The sequence below is a fragment of the Schistocerca gregaria genome, chromosome 4, assembly GCF_023897955.1.
Source record: "Schistocerca gregaria isolate iqSchGreg1 chromosome 4, iqSchGreg1.2, whole genome shotgun sequence".
Classification (NCBI taxonomy): domain Eukaryota; kingdom Metazoa; phylum Arthropoda; class Insecta; order Orthoptera; family Acrididae; genus Schistocerca; species Schistocerca gregaria.
In genome coordinates, this window is record NC_064923.1 from 608,019,895 (window position 1) to 608,038,380 (window position 18,486).

The window sequence follows — 18,486 nt, forward strand, 5'->3', positions numbered from 1 at the left end:
AGCCATTTGGCTTCGGCTTTCCTGCACTTGATATTTATTGAATTAGTAGGTGATTTATATTGTTACGTGTCGCGGCTTTTCCTTAATATAGCTGTTGTTTCCTTCTTTGTCAATCAAGTATGGTATTTCTCGTTCTTTCCACATTCATACTGTCTCAAACTATTTTAAACTGCAGTTTGCTCCTCATCATTATCAAATTGTGATCTGAACCTATATGTGCTGTACAGTCCGGAGATTGGAGCATTCATGACGAATCCTACTTCACAGGATGTAACTGGAAAAGTGTCGCGATCATCTTTTCATTGACAAAAGATTCCTCATTAGTCCATCATTAGAATCTTCGGGAGATGACCATGAGAGAAAGATCGAATAACGAAGGGAAAGCAACGCGGCGTGGAATGTCAGAACACTGGATGGGGAGGAAAGACAGAAAATATAGAAGTGGGAATACAGAGACTTAGCCTCGGTATACTTGTGCTAGTCACTGAATTACTGGAATGAAGACAATGATTTTTGTTCAAACAAATACAGTACAGGGTAATTGTTCCTATCGTGAAGTTATTGCGTGACCGTCGAGAATGTTATCCATACCAATGTGCTGGCTCAGGCTACACCGGCCGCACCTGTGTCTGATCAACGGGGGCGCGACAGAGGCCAATCACTGTCGGCGACACAAGTAGTTTTAATTAAACGGGGCCTGCTTTTGTTATTACGCGCAACACCTCATCCGTACAGCTGGGCGCAGCGCCGTGCCATGAAAGTTACCGTTAATTATCGGCTGCGCGCGTCCCACACTTCCCCCTCATCCCGTTTCTTCTGTCCAGCGACAAGTCTATTTTTACGGCACTGCAGGTAGTCGCACGCGGCAAGGCGTATCATGAATTTCAATTAGCACGCTCGACTCCGGTTGCCAGACCCGTTAATAAAAGTGACCGTTGTAAAACAATACAAGCACTGGGTATGGAGCCTGTTGCAGGGGATGAAAACGCCCCCGCAACAAGTGCTTCCCATTTGTGAGTCCGGAGAACTCTTCAGCGCAGAGCTATATTTTGACAGCCGCTGTGGCCGTGCGGTTCTGGCGCTGCAGTCCGGAACCGCGGGACTGCTACGGTCGCAGGTTCGAATCCTGCCTCGGGCATGGGTGTGTGTGATGTCCTTAGGTTAGTTAGGTTTAAGTAGTTCTAAGTTCTAGGGGACTAAGGACCTAAGATGTTGAGTCCCATAGTGCTCAGAGCCATTTGAACCATTTTTAGCTATATTTTTGTTGCCCTTAATACCACATCAATGAACTACATTTACCATTACCAAATTCGTCACGTTTTACTGCACCTCGTAAGTGGTAAATGGGTGTAATCCTTGCTAGTCCTGTGGAATGTTGTGCTCGCAAGTGTGTAAGAGTGGAAAGTATAGAAACATCTGCAGCTCAATCCTATTGCTGTATTTTGTTTCTGATTCTACAATCCTGCCAGCCCACTGTTTGAGACATGTTTACTTGATGACATACGAAGGAAGCGTAGTGGGTATCCCAGCCCCTCCGTACACTATCTAATCAAAAGTGTCAGGACAGCGCTATGTAATGCGCAATTGACCACAGGACGTCACGAGAGGCGGGGAGTATTGTGTTGTCAGTAGAGAAGCAGCAACAGCAGAATAGGCTGAGCAGAAGAACTCATTAACTTCCAGCATGGACTAATCGTTCAATGTCACGTGAGTAAACAATCCAAGACGAACATTTCAACCTTCGAAAGCTGCCCAAGTCGACTGTCGATAATATGACTGTGAGGTGGAAAAGCGAAGAAACTACCACAGCTAAACCAAGACAGGCAGATCTCATGTACAGATTGACAGTTACCGTCAAGCATCGACGAAAATGGTTTTAAAAATTCGCTTGAAATCAGCGAAAGTAATTATTCGTGACTTCCAAGAGCTAGTAGAAATCCAGCTAGCACAATGATTGTACTTAGAGAGTTAAAAAAAATTGGGTCTAGGGTACAGTGATCGAGAAGCTCCTCAAAAGCCACACATTATTAAAAAATCGTAGAGGGAGACCAAGACACGAATTAAGTAAGCAGGTTCTGAAGGACATAAGTTGCAGTAGTTATTTGGAAGTGAAGAGGCTTGCACAGGACAGGGTAGCATAGAGACCTGCATCAGTCCGCCGGCCGTTGTGGTTGTGCGATTCTAGGTGCAGGTTCGAACCCTGCCTCGGGCTTGGATGTATGTGATGTCCTTAGGTTAGTTAGGTTTAAGTAGTTCTAAGTTCTAGGGGACTGATGTGGTGTCACCGCCAGACACCCCACTTGCTAGGTGGTAGCCTTTAAATCGGTAGTATACGTCGGACCCGCGTGTCGCCACTATCAGTGATTGCAGACCGAGCGCCGCCACGCGGCAGGTCTAGAGAGACTTCCTAGCACTCGCCCCAGTTGTACAGCCGACTTTGCTAGCGATGGTTCACTGACAAATTACGCTCTCATTTGCCGAGACGATAGTTAGCATAGCCTTCAGCTACGTTAGTTGCTACGACCTAACAAGGCGACATGATCAGTTTCTATTGATATTGTAAATCATGTACCATCAAGAGCGACGTTCGTCATTAATGGATTAAAGTTAAGTATTCCACCAGCTACGTCCGTTTTTCTCAATTCTAATTCCCTTGTCATGTTCCAGACCTCACGCCAGCCTGCGTGAGCTAAAACGCGTGCATTTCGGCTCTCCTGCCAACCACAACAACTGATGACCACAGATGTTAAGTCCCATAGTGCTCAGAGCCATTTGAACCATTTGAACCTGCATCAGTCCAGTCTTCGGACTGAAGACCACGACAGCATACCAGTCTCGTACAATTACAGTAGTGTCAGTGAGGCATTATCGCGTTTGTACATGGCTCGTTCACAGATGAACACAGGTTGCAGCACTTGGTGAAAGTGGTCGACGAGACTACAGGCGGAGTGGACCGAGATAAGAACCAGGGTGGAACATCGGGCCCGGTGGCGTCGCTGAACACGCTCCCTCCCTCTCCTCCCCCCCCCCCCCCCCCCAATCCCCGCCCCCGCCAAACTTCTCATTACACCGGCGACAGCCAAAATGATAGGCTTCTGCGGGCGTTCTCCAAATGTAAACACTTCCTTTGGTTGGGAAAATAACAACATTACATTTGCTCATTACTATCTCATTGTATTTTTATGTTTCCCACTTCAGTTACTTGGTTTAGGACATTAAACGATGTGATCCATTGTACTGCAATAGCTTTTCTGCTACGGTTCGCCGTGTGCTATTCACGCCGGATAATTTTTGATAGTGCGGCTTCTAGTAGATGTGTGTCCATTTCAGCTGTTATCTGGGATGCTGTTGTCTTCTGCTCTCTGCTCACAATGCGCTTCCAGTCCCTCCTATTCTGTCAGTCAGCGTCGACTTTCTGCCACTGTTGTGCTTGGCAGATGATGTTTACACCTTTCTTACCTGTAGATTGGTTCAAATGGTTCTGAGCACTATGGGACTTAACTTCTGAGGGCATCAGTCCCCTAGAACTTAGAACTACTTAAACCTAACTAACCTAAGGACATCACACACATCCATGCAGGCAGGATTCGAACCTGCGACCGTAGCGTTCGCGCGGTTCTAGACTGTAGCGCCTAGAACCGCTCGGCCACCCTGGCCGGCGAACTTTAGAATGGCTACCTTAATAATGAGAGAGCAGAAGGTGAAGAAAAGAAGAAGACGCCAGATGAACTGCAGTCAGATGGAGGAGTATTATGATAACAATCAGCTGGAGAATTGTCGTGATCAATGATAAAGCGAGACAGATAGAGGAAGAACTTGGAAGTGGTATCGAGCATCGCTGTCTGACAAATACATCTGGCAAAAATGACGAAACTTCATAGCATTACAGCCTTGTTTCTTCATTTTCAACTCGGAAGTGGTAAAAATAAGACAAGTCAAAAATTATCCATGTTCCAAGAAAGTGCTGCCTCTAATTTCCTGCAACTTGGCGTTTTTACTGTGTATTCCTATCGTCATGGATTTAATATTTGTTTTAATTTAGTATGTGAAAATAGGACTATTCAACGGACATGCAGCTACATAAATACTTATGGATGCCAAACAATGTGAGGCTATAAAATGTTAGTCTTTCTCAGGAATCTTTATGGTCTTGAGTGAAATCTATGTGGACCGTAGCGAGATAAATTAGTCTTTTTTTTCACTATAGCAGAGATTCCCTGGCTCTGTCGACCAGGACTCGATCGACAAAATCTCTCAGTATTCTCACGGTTATCTTCTGAGTATTTTAGTATAAGGAACCTATGGTGTCTCGGGGCCTATATCAAAGTAATTACGTTTCATTTGATCAGTTACCGCGATTTACCTTTGTATTTGTACTGCACAGGGAATACTCCCTGCACAGGAGTACAAATGTCGACAGTATTGTGTCTTGGTTGTTCCATTCACTCACTGCACTTGCCGTTGACATCTGTAAAATGCACACTGTACTCTTCACCTTCGACCACTATACTGCTTGGCTCTGTTTTGAGTTACGGATAGGGCTTCCCTTACACCAAAGTATCAGAAAACGTCCCTAAACAACCTCCGAAATTTTGCCGGTGTAATTCTGGTTCACTCGGTAAATCTCCAGTTCACAGAACTTTTATGAAACGTCCCCTTTGAAAAATTATACTAGGCTGTGCTTAAACTGACATACAATATTTTTAGCGCAACGCAATCTGACTTTCAATAATCCCTACAAAAGTATGGCCCTGACTAACATTAACCTATACCTTCCACAAATCATTTACCTCACCAAAAATCTTCGTTACTCAAACTACTGCAATACAGCGAGCACCACTACTGCCAGCTAAATAAAAGATTCAAACTGCGGAAGGCACTAACTACTGATAGGCACAGTTAGCAAATGAAAGAATTTAATAAACAACAAAAAAATGTATTTACCTTAATAATATATATATATATATATATATATATATATATATATATATATATATATATCAGTTCATGACATCAATTCTTAAAAATTTCAAAACTCCGCCATCTCTCTCCCCACGTCCACCACTGCTAGCGGCTCACCTCCAACTGCGCAACGCTACGCACTGTTAACATCCAGCTGCCGCTGCCCAACACTACAATAGCAGACAACAATGCAAACCAGCCACAGACTGCACACAGAACAGCCAGTGATTTTCATACAGAGCGCTACGTGGCGGCGGCGTTACCAATAAAAAGACCTAAACAGCCTACTTACACTTTCATTTAAATATTCTGAATACTTTTTGATGCTATTACTTCTGCCGTTGCCGCTTACGTGCCTTCAAATGGAACGTACAAGATTTTTATGATTTCTCACTCTGCTCTAACAATTAATCCTACATGAAAATAAATAAGACCTTTTCGTAGGAAATATAGTGTAGTTAAATTATGTAATGGGATACATTTTTCTAAGACGTCATAGTTTTGGAATTATTCAAGAAAAACATAAAGGAGTGACCTTCAAACGTGTTCGTCTTCAATAACTCCAAAACTGTGGCCTTCAACGAAAATGGATCTCTGTACAAAATTTAACTACATTAAATTTCCCACGAAAAGGTCCATTTTTTCTGTAGGACTTTTTGCATGTAGCAAGCGGAAGAATATAAAAAATCTCACAGGTCGTTTTTGAAGGCGTTGTGGCTTGCAGAAACCTCATTGGTTCGGGCAGCTGAACCTACGTTTGTACATTAGGTACTACTAGCTGTTGTTAGTGTGGAGACTGATTTATGGGCTGATTTTCTGTCCTTGTCGTAAGTGCGGCATTTGCCTCAACTTCCTCTAAAGCTTTTACTACGATTGTACTTACCAGCAGAGTGCGGAAGACGGGCAGACTATGGCAGATGAGCGAGCGCCGGTTGCAGCTGCGCCGTTAGTTGCGGTGCTGCCGCCCGCAGGTGGCCGGACAGCGCCAGCGGCTTGTCGCCGTAATTAGTTCCGGGAGCTGCCGCCGGAGGCGCGCGCGCCGCAGTGCCGCGATTGTACCCGCCTGCTTGCCTTTAATTATAACGGCTCGCTAGCTAAACGTGAACAGCCACTAACCAAAGGCTGACCATCCGAATAATTGGGATGTGTAAGACAAACAGAAACGTCGTCATACATCACTGACAACAGAGCTGAAGAAACCTAGAAAGTCAATTTTTATGGTACCAGTTTGGGTGCCGAAAACTTCGACTACTAGATACCTATTTCGTGCATATCACATTAAACTACCATGGAACGCAATTTCCTCACCGACCAACAAAAATTTCCAAATCTACTAAACTACACTACTTTCCATTAAAACTTCTACACCACGAAGATGGCGTGCTACAGACGCGAAATTTAACAGACAGGAAGAAGATGCTGTGATCTCCAAATGATTAGCTTTTCAGAGCATTGACACAAGGTTGGCGCCGTTGGCAAGACCTACAACGTACTAACATGAGGAAAGTTTCCAACCTATTTCTCATACACAAGCAGCAGTGGACCGGCGTTGCCTGGTGAAACGTTGTTGTGATGCCTCGTGTAAGGAGGGGAACGGCGTGCCATCACGTTTCCGACTTTGATGAAGGTCGGATTATAGTCTATCGCGATTGCGGTTTATCGTATCGCGACATTGCTGCTCGCGTAGGTCGAGATCAAATGACTGTTAGCAGAGTATGGAATCGGTGGGGTCATGAGCGTAATATGGAACGTCGTGCTCGATCCCAAAGGCCTCGTATCACTAGCAGTCGAGATGACAGGCATCTTATCCGCATGGCTGTAACGGATCGTGCAGCCACGTCTCGATCCCTGAGTCAACAGATGGGGACGTTTGCAAGACAACAACCATCTGTACGAACAGTTCGACGATGTTTGCAGCACCATGGACTATCAGCTCGGAGACAGTGGCTGCAGTTACCCTTGACGCTGCATCACACACAGGAGTGCCTGCGATGGTGTACTCAACGACGAATCTGGGTGCACGAATGACAAAACGTCAATATTTCGGATGAATCCAGGTTCTGTTTACAGCATCATATTGGTCGCATATTGGTTTGGCGACATCGCGGTGAACGCACATTGGAAGCGTGTACTCGTCATCGCCACACTGGCGTATCACCCGGCGTGATGGAAGGGGTGCCATTGGTTACACGTCTCGGTCACCTCTTGTTCGCATTGACGGCACTTTGAACAGTTGACGTTACATTTCAGATGTGTTACGACCCGTGGCTCTACCCTACATTCCATCCCTGCGAAACCCTACATTTCAGCAGGATAACGCACGACCGCAATTTCCAGGTCCTGTACGGGCCTTTCTGGATACAGAAAATGTTCGACTGCTGCCCTGGCCAGCACATTCTCCAGATCTCTCACCAATTGAAAACGTCTGGTCAATGGTCTCCGAGCAACTGGCTCGTCACAATACGCCAGTCACTACTCTTGATGAACTGTGGTATCGTGTTGAACCTGCATGGGCAGCTGTATCTGTCCACGCCATCCAAGCTCTGACTCAATACCCAGGCGTACCAAGGCCGTTATTACGGCCAGAAGTGGTTGTTCTGGGTACTGCTTTCTCAGGATCTATGCCCCCAAATTGCGTGAAAATGTAATCACATGTCAGTTCTAATATAATATATTTGTCCAATGAATACACCTTTATCATCTGCATTTCTTCTTGGTGCAGCAATTTTAATGACCAGTAGTGTACAAGAGGCCGTATCTGGAGCCTACATCTTTCTGCCATTAACCTCACCTAGAAATCCAACATGACCCCCAAGCTAACCTACGCCTAAGCTGCCTGGATCTCAGCCTCGCCTAAATTGTGTAAATTGCTTGAAAGCCATGCACTCCGCCTCGACTTCCTCATCCGTCTGCCTTCCCCAACTCGTATTTTTTACCAACTCATCCACGTCTTCTTATCATCGTAGAGGACCTTCAGATCCGACAAATTAACGGCAATTCCCAACCCCAGCACCCAATTTCCCACTCACTGGTTACCTGCCCGATTACCCTGCTGCCCCACTAGATCCATATTCTACCCTCCATGCACTTTCGTGCCTTATCAATCCCACTCCTGCTCCCACTCCCCAACAATGATAAAATTGGTTCAAATGGCTCTGAGCACTATGGGACTTAACTTCTGAGGTCATCAGTCACCTAGAACTTAGAACTACTTAAATCTAACTAACCTAAGGACATCACACACATCCATGCCCTAATGCCCTAGGCAGGATTCGAACCTGCGACCGTAGCGGTCGTGTGGTTCCAGACTGTAGCGCCTAGAACCTCACGGCCACTCCGGCCGGCCAACAATGATATCCGTCCCGAGAGATACCCCTCTTTCCAGCCCTAATCACAACGCTCCACCTCACACCAATTTTCTCCTTTCACTTCATCCACCTTGCTGACTTGGAGTCGCTAGCTGTGGTTTTACAGGGCCCCATAGTCATAACCATCGAATTTTCATGTACCATATAGGATCACAATTCACATTCATATTTTAAATGAAAAACAACAATTGTTATTTTCCATATATGAATATTTCACAAAACCCCATTTATTTGCCATTTGTTTTTATGTAAAAATTGTAAATATCGTCCACTTATGCGTTATCACAAAATTATCTGTGATTTTCATCATTTTGTATGTCTTAATTATCTTATAAATACAGTGTACAACGACCTTGCCGCAGTGGTAACACCAGTTCTCGTCGGATCACAGAAGGTAAACGCTGTGAGGCAAACTGAGCAGCTACTTGATTCAGAAATAGCGGCTCCGGTCTCGGAAACTGACATACGACGGGGAGAGTGGTGTGCTGACCACATGCCCCTCCATATCCGCATCCAGTGACGCCTGTGGGCTGAGAATGACACGGCACCTGTTCGGTACCGTTGGGCCTTCATGGCCTGTTAGGGTGGAATTACTTATAAATATAGTTCACGTAACCTTTGGATGAAAAGCGGTTTTCATCTGCTGCCGAGCCGCTTCGTTTGTGGGGAATTGAAATAACAATCATCATAATCATCATCATTTAAGACTGATTATGCCTTTCAGCGTTCAGTCTGGAGCATAGCCCCCTTATAAAATTCCTCCATGATCCCCTATTCAGTGCTAACATTGGTGCCTCTTCGGATGTTAAAACTATTACTTCAAAATCTTTCTTAACCGAATCCAGGTACCTTCTCCTTGGTCTGCCCCGACTCCTCCTACCCTCTACCGCTGAACCCATGAGTCTCTTGGGTAACCTTGCTTCTCCCATGTGTGTAACATGACCCCACCATCTAAGCCTGTTCGCCCTGACTGCTACATCTATAGAGTTCATTTCCAGTTTTTCTTTGATTTCCTCATTGTGAACACCCTCCTGCCATTGTTCCAATCGACTAGTACCTGCAATCATCCTAGCTACTTTCATATCCGTAACCTCAACCTTGTTGATAAGGTAACCTGAATCCACCCAGCTTTCTCTCCTATACAACAAAGTTGTTCGAAAGATTGAACGGTGCACAGATAACTTAGTCTTGGTACCGATTTCCTTCTTGCAGAAGAGAGTAGATCGTGGCTGAGTGCTCACTGCATTAGCTTTGCTACACCTCGCTTCCAGTTCTTTCACTATGTTGCCATCCTGTGAGAATATGCATCCTAAGTACTTGAAATGTCCATCTATTCTAACTTTGTTCCTCCTATTTGCCACTCAATCCGTTTATATTTCTTTCCCACTGACATTATTTCCGTTTTGGAGATGCTAATCTTCATACCATAGTCCTTACATTTCTGATCTAGATCTGAAATATTACTTTGCAAACTTTCAATCGAATCTGCCATCACAACTAAGTCATCTGCATATACGAGACTGCTTATTTTGTGTTCACATATCTTAATTTCACCCAGCCAGTCTATTGTTTTCAATATTTGATCCATAAATAATATGAGCAACAGTGGAGACAGGTTGCAGCCTTGTCTTACCCCTCAAACTACTCTGAACAATGAACTCAATTTTCCGTCAACTCTAACTCCTGCCTGACTATCCATGTAAAGACCTTTAATTGCTTGCAAAAGTTTGTCTCCTATTCCATAATCTCGTAGAACAGACAATGACTTCCTCCTAGGAACCCGGTCATATGCCTTTTCTAGATCTATAAAGCATAGATACAGTTCCACTCAAAGCACTTCTCCATTATTTGCGTAAGCTAAAGATCTAGTCCTGACAACCTCTAAGAGGCCTAAACCCACACTGATTTTCATCCAAATGGTCCTCAACTATTACTCGCACTTTCCTTTCAACAATACCTGAGAAGATTTTACCCACAACGCTGATTAAAGAGATACCTCTGTACTTGTTACAATCTTTTCTGTTTCCATGTTTAAAGATTGGTGCGATTACTGCTTTTGTCCAGTCTGATGGAACCTGTCCCGACTCCCAGGCCATTTCCATTATCCTGTTATAGCCATTCCAGACCTGACGTTCCACTGTATTTGATGAGTTCCGACTTAATTTCATCCACCCCAGCTATTTATTGCACTGCAATTTATTGACCATTTCCTCCACTTTCTCAAATGTAATCCTATTTCCATCATCATTCCTATCCCATTCTACCTCGAAATCTGAAACATTGCTGATCGTATTTTCACCTACATTGAGCAACTCTTCAAAATATTCCCTCCATCTGCCCAAGGCATCCACAGGATTCACCAGCAGTTTTCCTGACCTGTCCAAAATACTTGTCATTTCCTTCTTACCTGCCTTTCGAAGACTGCTAATTACACTCCAGAATAGTTTTCCAGCAGCTTCACCCATAGTCTCCAACCTGTTTCCAAAGTCTTCCCAAGATTTCTTCTTGGATGCTGCAATTATCTGTTTGGCTTTGTTTCTTTCTTCAACATAACTTTCTCTGTCTACCTGAGTTCTAGTATGTAGCCATTTTTGATAAGCCTTCTTTTTCCTTTTACAGGCTGCCTTGATTGTGTCATTCCACCAAGCTGTTTGTTTCATCCTACTTTTACACACAACTGTTCCCAGACATTCTTTAACCACTTCTAGTACTGTGTCCCTGTACCTTGTCCATTCCTTTTCCAGTGACTGTAACTGATTACATTCAACTAACTGGTACGTTTCTGAGATTGCTGTTGTGTACTTCTGCCTGATTTCCTTACCCTGAAGTTTCTACAGTCTTATCCTCCTACATATGGACCTGATCTCCTGCACTTTCGGCGTCACAATCCCAATTTCACTGCAGATTAAATAATGTTCAGTGTCATCAAAGAATCCCCAATAACAACAAAGAAAAAAAAAACTCTTCACACACTGACAAGCAACTGTTCTTCACCTACGTTCCTTAATACCTCTGCGTGCACTGTTATTAGTCTAATCTTGTCATTGCGGTCTTTAGAGACGCGATATGTAGAGGTAGACGTATAATTCTTGATACCTCAGTTGATACTTGCAAGGCAGACTTTTTTGTCGAGAGCAACTTTCGTACATCGCACACTCACGCTCTACGCTTAACACATTTCTCGACTTAGATGGTCAGTCATCAGCCATCCCTATCAACAGTATCGGTACAACTGTGCAAAACAAATATCTTGTGGCAACAACATAGCTTTGACCTGAAAGACTAATTGAGTTCTGGAATGACTCTCAGATGATAACACCGTATGCGCTGTTTAAAAATCAGAAGACAAGTAGGTATTCTTGCAAAAGGCCAGGAGATACAGGAACATTTTAATCAGATTACATCATGATCAGGCGGAGATTCTGAAATTAGAAATTGTATTGTAAGGCGTACACAGGGGAATATATAGACTCAGATCACAATTTGGTAATCATGAAGAGTGCGCTGAAGTTTAAGCGATTAGTCAGGAAGAATCATTGCGCAAAGAAATGAGATACGGAAGTAGTAAGGAATGAAGAAATTCACTTGAAATTCTCTAAGGCGATAATGAGTAGCTCAGTAGAAAGTCCAGTTGAAGAGGAATTGATATGTCTGAAAAGGGCAATCACAGAAGTTGGAGAGAAGTAAGTAAGTACAAGGAAGGTAGCTGCGAAGAAACCATGGGTAACAGAAGATATACGTCAGCTGATCGAAGAAAGAAGGAAGTACAACAATGTTCAGGAAATACTCAGGAGTACAGAAATACAGATAGCTTAGAAAGAAATAAATATGAAGCGCAGCGAAACTAAAGCGATATGGCTACATACAAAATGTTGAGAAATCGAAAAAGAAATGTTTCTCTGGAGGCATGATTCAGAACGTTGAAAAGTCAAAACAACCTTCGGTGAAGATAAAAGCAAAGCGGAAACATGACGAGTGCAACGGTAATTCACCTCTTAAATGCAGAGGAGAGGGCAGATAGGTGAACACATAACATCGAAGGACCCTATGAGCGGGAGGACTTGTCCAATAACGTGACAGAAAAAGAAACGAGAAGCTACAGGGAAGACATGTTGGTGCCAGTAATAGACTCAGACTTTAAAAGAGCTTTGGAAGACTTAAAATCAAATAAGGCATAAAGTGTAGATAAAATCTCATCAGAATTTCTAAAATCATTGGGAGAAGCAGCAACGTTGGCGTGTAGAACGTTTGATAATTTTGGAAAAACATGAAACGCACAATTCCGAAGATAGCAAGAGCCGGCAAGTGAGAAAGTAATCGCACGTTCAGCTTATGGGGTAATGCAGCCAAGTGTCTGACAAGAATAACATGCAGAAGAATGGAAAAGATAGTTGAGGACCTACACGAAGCGTAAAGCATATTTGACCTCTTAGCAGCAAATAATCCTAGACAAAAGGGGGTCCGATGACGAATACAGGGATTAGCGACCACAAGGCAGTTGCTGCTAGGCTGAATACCGTAACACCCACAACCAAGAAAAGAAACGCAGAGTAGATGTCTTTAAAAAAGCTGATAAAAATGCTCTTAGCGCCTTTTTGAGAGACAGTCTCCTCTCCATCCAATATGATCACGTAAGAGTAGAAAATATATGGAATGATTTCAAAGAGATAGTATCGATGGCAACTGAGAGATATGTGCAACATAAATTAATAAGTAATGGTGCTGATTCCTAGTTGTACAGAAAACGGGTCAGATCGCTATTGCAGAAGCAACGAAAAAGGCATGCCAAATTTAAAAGAGCGCAAAATCCCGAAGATTGGCAAAGTTTTGCAGAAGTTCCAAATACAGCGCTTGCTTCAATGCGAGATGCTTTTAATAATTTCCACCACGAGACTCTGTCTCGGAACCTGGTAGAAAAGCCAAAGGTATTCTGGTCAAATAGTGGAAATACGCAATTAATACCTTAACTGGGCGATAACAAAGGTGAAGTCACTGACGACTCTGGCACCAAGGCAGAGTTACTAAACACGGTTTTCCGGAACTACTTCACCAAAGAAGACGAAGTAAATATTCCCGAATTCCAATCAAGAACAACTGCGAAGATGGGAAACATAGAAGTAGATATCCTCGGTGTCGCAGTGCAGCTTAAGTCACTTAATAAAGGGAAAACTTCCGATCCAGATGGTACACCAGTCAGTTTCCTTTCAGAGTATGCAAATGCAATACCTCCATATTTAGCAATTATATACAACCGCTCGCTCACAGAAAGTTCCGTACCTAAAAGCTGGAAAATTGCTGAAGTCACACCAACACCCAAAAAGGGAAATAGGAGGAATCCGCTGAATTACAGGCCCATATCACTAACCTCGATTTGCAGTAGGGTTTTGGAACATATACTGTATTCCAACATTGTGAAGTAGGCCTACCTCGAGGAAAGAGATTTACTGACACATTGTCAGCACGGATTCAGAAAATATCGTTCTTGCGGGACGCAGCTAGCTCCTTATTCTCATGAAGCGATGAGTGCTACCGACAGAGGATGTCAAACTGACTCCATAATTTTTAGATTTTCAGATGGCTTTCGACACCGTTCCTCACCAGCTTCTTCTAAGCAAACTGTGTGCCTATGGAATATCGCCTCAGGTGTGGGACTGGATTCGTGATTTCCTTTTCAGAAAGGTCATAGTTCGTTGTAATGGACGTAAAGTCATCGAGTAAAACAGAAGTAATATCCGGCGTTCCCCAAGGAAGTTTTATAGGCCCTCATTTGGTCCTGATCTATATTAAGGGCATAGCAGACAATCTGAGTAGCCCTGTTAGTTTATTTGCAGATGATAATGTCATTTACCGTGTTTTAACTCATCAGATGACCAAAGCGAATTGCAAAATGATTTAGATACGACCTCTGTGTGGAACGAAAAGCGGCAATTGACCCTGAATAAAGAAAAGTGTGCAGTTATTCACAGGACTACTAAAGGAAATCAGCTAAATTTCGATTACGCGATAAGTTACACAAATATGAAGGCCGTAAATTCAACTAAACACTAAGGGATTGTTGTTGTTGTTGTTGTGGTCTTCATTCCTGAGACTGGTTTGTGGCTTTGTGTAGCTCTACATGCTATTCTATCCTGTGCAGGTTTCTTCCTCTCCAAGGACCTACTGCAACCTACATCCTCCTGAATCTGCTTAGTGTATTCATCTCTTGGTCTCCCTCTACGACTTTTACCCTCCACGATCCCCTCCAATACTAAATTGGTGATCCCTTGATGCCTCAGAACATATCCTACCAAGCGAAGCGATCCCTACTTCTAGTTCAGTTGTGCCACAAATTTCTATTCTCCCCAGTTCTATTCCATGCCGCCTCGTTAGTTATGTGATCTACCCATCTGTAGCACCACATTTCGAAAGCTTCTATTCTTTTCTTGTCTAAACTATTTATTGTCCACGTTTCACTTCCATACATGGCTACGCTCCATACAAATACTTTCAGAAATGACTTCCTTACACTTAAATCTATACTCAGTGTCAACAAATTTCTCTTCTTCAGAAACACTTGCCTTGCCATTGCCAGTCTACATTTTATATCCTCTCTATTTCGACCATAATCAGTTATTTTGCTTCCCAAATAGCCAATGTCATCGGCGAGCATCAAAGTTTTTATTTCTTCTCCATGGAATTTAATTCCTACTCCGAATTTTTCTTTTGTTTCCTTTACTGCTTGCTCAATATACAGATTGAAGAACATCGGGAGAGGCTTCAACCCTGTCTCACTCCCTTCCCAACCACTGCTTCCCTTTCATACCCCTCGACTCTTATAACTGCCATCTGGTTTGTGTACAAATTGTAAATAGTTTTTCACTCCCTGTATTTTACCTGTGTAACTTCATAATTTGAAAGAGGGTATTCCAGTCAACAATGTCAAATGCTTTCTCTAAGTATACAAATGCTAGAAACGTAGGTTTGCCTCTTCTTAATCTGTTTTCCAAGATAAGTCGTAGGGTCAGTAGTGCCTCACGTGTTCCAACATTTCTACGGAATCCAAACTGGTCTTCCGAGAGGTCGGCTTCTACCAGTTTTTCGATTCGTCTGTGAGGAATTCGTGTTAGTATTTTACAGCCGTGGCTTATTAATCTGACAGTTCGGTAATTTCACGTTTATCAACACCTGCTTTCTTTTGGATTGGAATTATTATATTCTTCTTGAAGTCTAAGGGTATTTCGCCTGTCTCAAACATCTAGCTCACCAGATGGTAGAGTTTTGTCAGGGCTGGCACTCCCAAGGCTATCAGTAGTTCTAAAGGAATGTTGTCTACTCCCAGTGCCTTGTTTCGACTTAGGTCTTTCAGAGCTCTGTCAAACTCTTCACGCAGCATCATATCTCCCATTTCATCCACATCTACATCCTCTTCCATTTCCATAATACTGTACTCAAGAACATCGCCTTTGTATATACTCACTCCACCTTTCTGCTTTCCCTTCTTTGTTTAGAACTGGATTTCCATCTGAGCTCTTGATATTCATGCAAATGGTTCTCTTTTCTCCAAAGGTCTCTTTAATTTTCCTGTAAGCAGTATCTATCTTACCCCTAGTGATACACTCCTCTACATCCTTACATTTGTCATCTAGCCATCCCTGCTTAACCTTTTTGCACTTCCTGTCGATCTCATTTTTGAGACGTTTGTATTCCTTTTTGCCTGCTTCTTTTGCTGCATTTTTGTATTTTCTCCTTTCATCATTCCCTCGCCCGGGTTCCCGGGTTCGATTCCCGGCTGGGTCAGGGATTTTCTCTGCCTCGTGATGGCTGGGTGTTGCGTGTTGTCCTTAAGTGAGATAGGTTTAAGTTGTTCTAAGTTCTAGGGGACTGATAACCACAGATGTTAAGTCCCATAGTGCTCAGAGCCATCCTTTCGTCAATTAAATTCAATATTTTTTCTGTTGCCCAAAGGTTTCTATTAGCCCTCGTCTTTTTACCTACTTGATCCTCTCCTGGATTCACTATTTCATCTCTCAAAGCTACCCATTCTTCTTCTACTGTATTTCCTTCCACCATTCTTATCAATCGTTCCCTACTGCTCTCCCTGAAACTCTACAACCTCTGGTGGATTAAAGTTGCAAATAACCGAAATGGAAATGATCACGTAGATAATGTAGCGGGTAGAGCTACCCTAAGGCTGCGATTCATTCGCAAGACACTTAGAAGGTGCAGCAGATCTACTGAAGAGACTGTTTTTACTACACTTGTCCGCCCTATTCTGCTGGAGTATTGCTGTGCGGTGTGGGATCTGTTCAGGCGGCACTGACGGATGATATTCAAAAAGTCCAAAGAAGGACGGCTCTTTTTGTATTATCGCTAAATAGGGGAGATAGTGCTACAGATATGAATTGGAGTGGCAATCATTAAAACAAAGGCGTTTTTCAATGGACGGGATCCTCTCATGAAAATTCAATCACCAGTTGCGAAAACATTCTGTAGACACCCACCTCCCACCTACATAGGGAGAAATGATCATCACGATAAAATAAATCAGGTCTCGCGCAGAAAAATTGAAGTGCTCGTTTTTCCCGTGCGCCGTTCGAGAGTGGAACGGTAGACACAGCTTGAAAGTGGTTCATTGAACCCTCTGGCAGGCACTTAATTGTGAGTAGCAGAGTAATCACGTAGATTCAGATGTAGATTTAGATGTAGATATAGATGTTAGATAACGATCATTTAGGCTTTAGGAAAGGAACAGGGACCACAAAGACAGTTCTGATTTTACGAATGACTGTAAGCAAGGCTGAAGAAAAATCAATACACGTCTATAGGATTTGTCAACCTAAAGAAAGCGTTCGGCAATGTCAACTGGTGCAAAATGATCGAAATTCTGTGGAAGACAGAGTAAGCTATAGCGAAAGACGGGTAACACACAAAATGCACGAGAATCAAGAGACAACAATAAGACTTGAAGACCAAGTACGAAATGCACAGGTTAGAAAGGGTGTAAGACAGGGATGTATTCGTTTGCCCATGCTGTTGAGTATGTAAGTCGAAGAAGCACTGACGAAAATAAAAGACTGGCTGAAGAGAGTGATTAAAATTCAAGGTGAAAGGATACCAATGCTAAGATTCGCTGATGACATTGCTATCCACAGTGAAAGTAAAGAAGACTTAAAAGATCTATTGAATCAGATTAACAGTCTAACGAGAACAGAATATGACCTATGACTAAATCGAAGAAAGATGAAAGTAATGAAATGCAGCAGAAATGAGAACACCGCGAAACTTAACGTCAGGATTGATGGGCACGAAGGAGATGAAGTTAAGAGATTCTCCTTCCTAGGCACCAAAATAAGAAAATAACCCATGAGAGACGGAGCAAGGAGGACATCAAAAGCAGACTAGAAACGACGTCATTTATGGACAAGAGAAATCTTCTAGCATCAAACAAAGGCCTTCATTTGAGGACGAATTTTCTGAGAATGTACGTTTCGAGCGAAGCATTGTGTGACAGTCAGACATGCATTGCTAGAAAATCAGTGTCAGAAGAGAATAGACCCACAACAGCAGAAATGAGAACACCGCGAAACTTAACGTCAGGATTGATGGGCACGAAGGAGATGAAGTTAAGAGATTCTCCTTCCTAGGCACCAAAATAAGAAAATAACCCATGAGAGACGGAGCAAGGAGGACATCAAAAGCAGACTAGAAACGACGTCATTTATGGACAAGAGAAATCTACTAGCATCAAACAAAGGCCTTCATTTGAGGACGAATTTTCTGAGAATGTACGTTTAGAGCGCAGCATTGTGTGACAGTCAGACATGCATTGCTAGAAAATCAGTCTCAGAAGAGAATAGACCCACATGAGATGTGGAGTTGCAGAAGAATATTGAAAATTAATTGGATTGATAAGGTAAGGAATGAGGAGTTTCTCTGCAGAATCGGTGAAAAAAAAGCATTATCGAAAACACTTACAAGAAGGGGCAGGATGATAGTACAACTGTTACTAAATGAGGGAATAACATCCATGGAACTAGAGGAACCTGTAGAGGGCAAAATCCGTATGGAAAGACAGAAATTCTGCAAAGACACGAAGGAATACGTTCAGTGGTACTAGGAGGAGCAGTAGAGGGTAAAAACTGTAGAGGAAGACACATCTCGCAAGTAATTGACACCA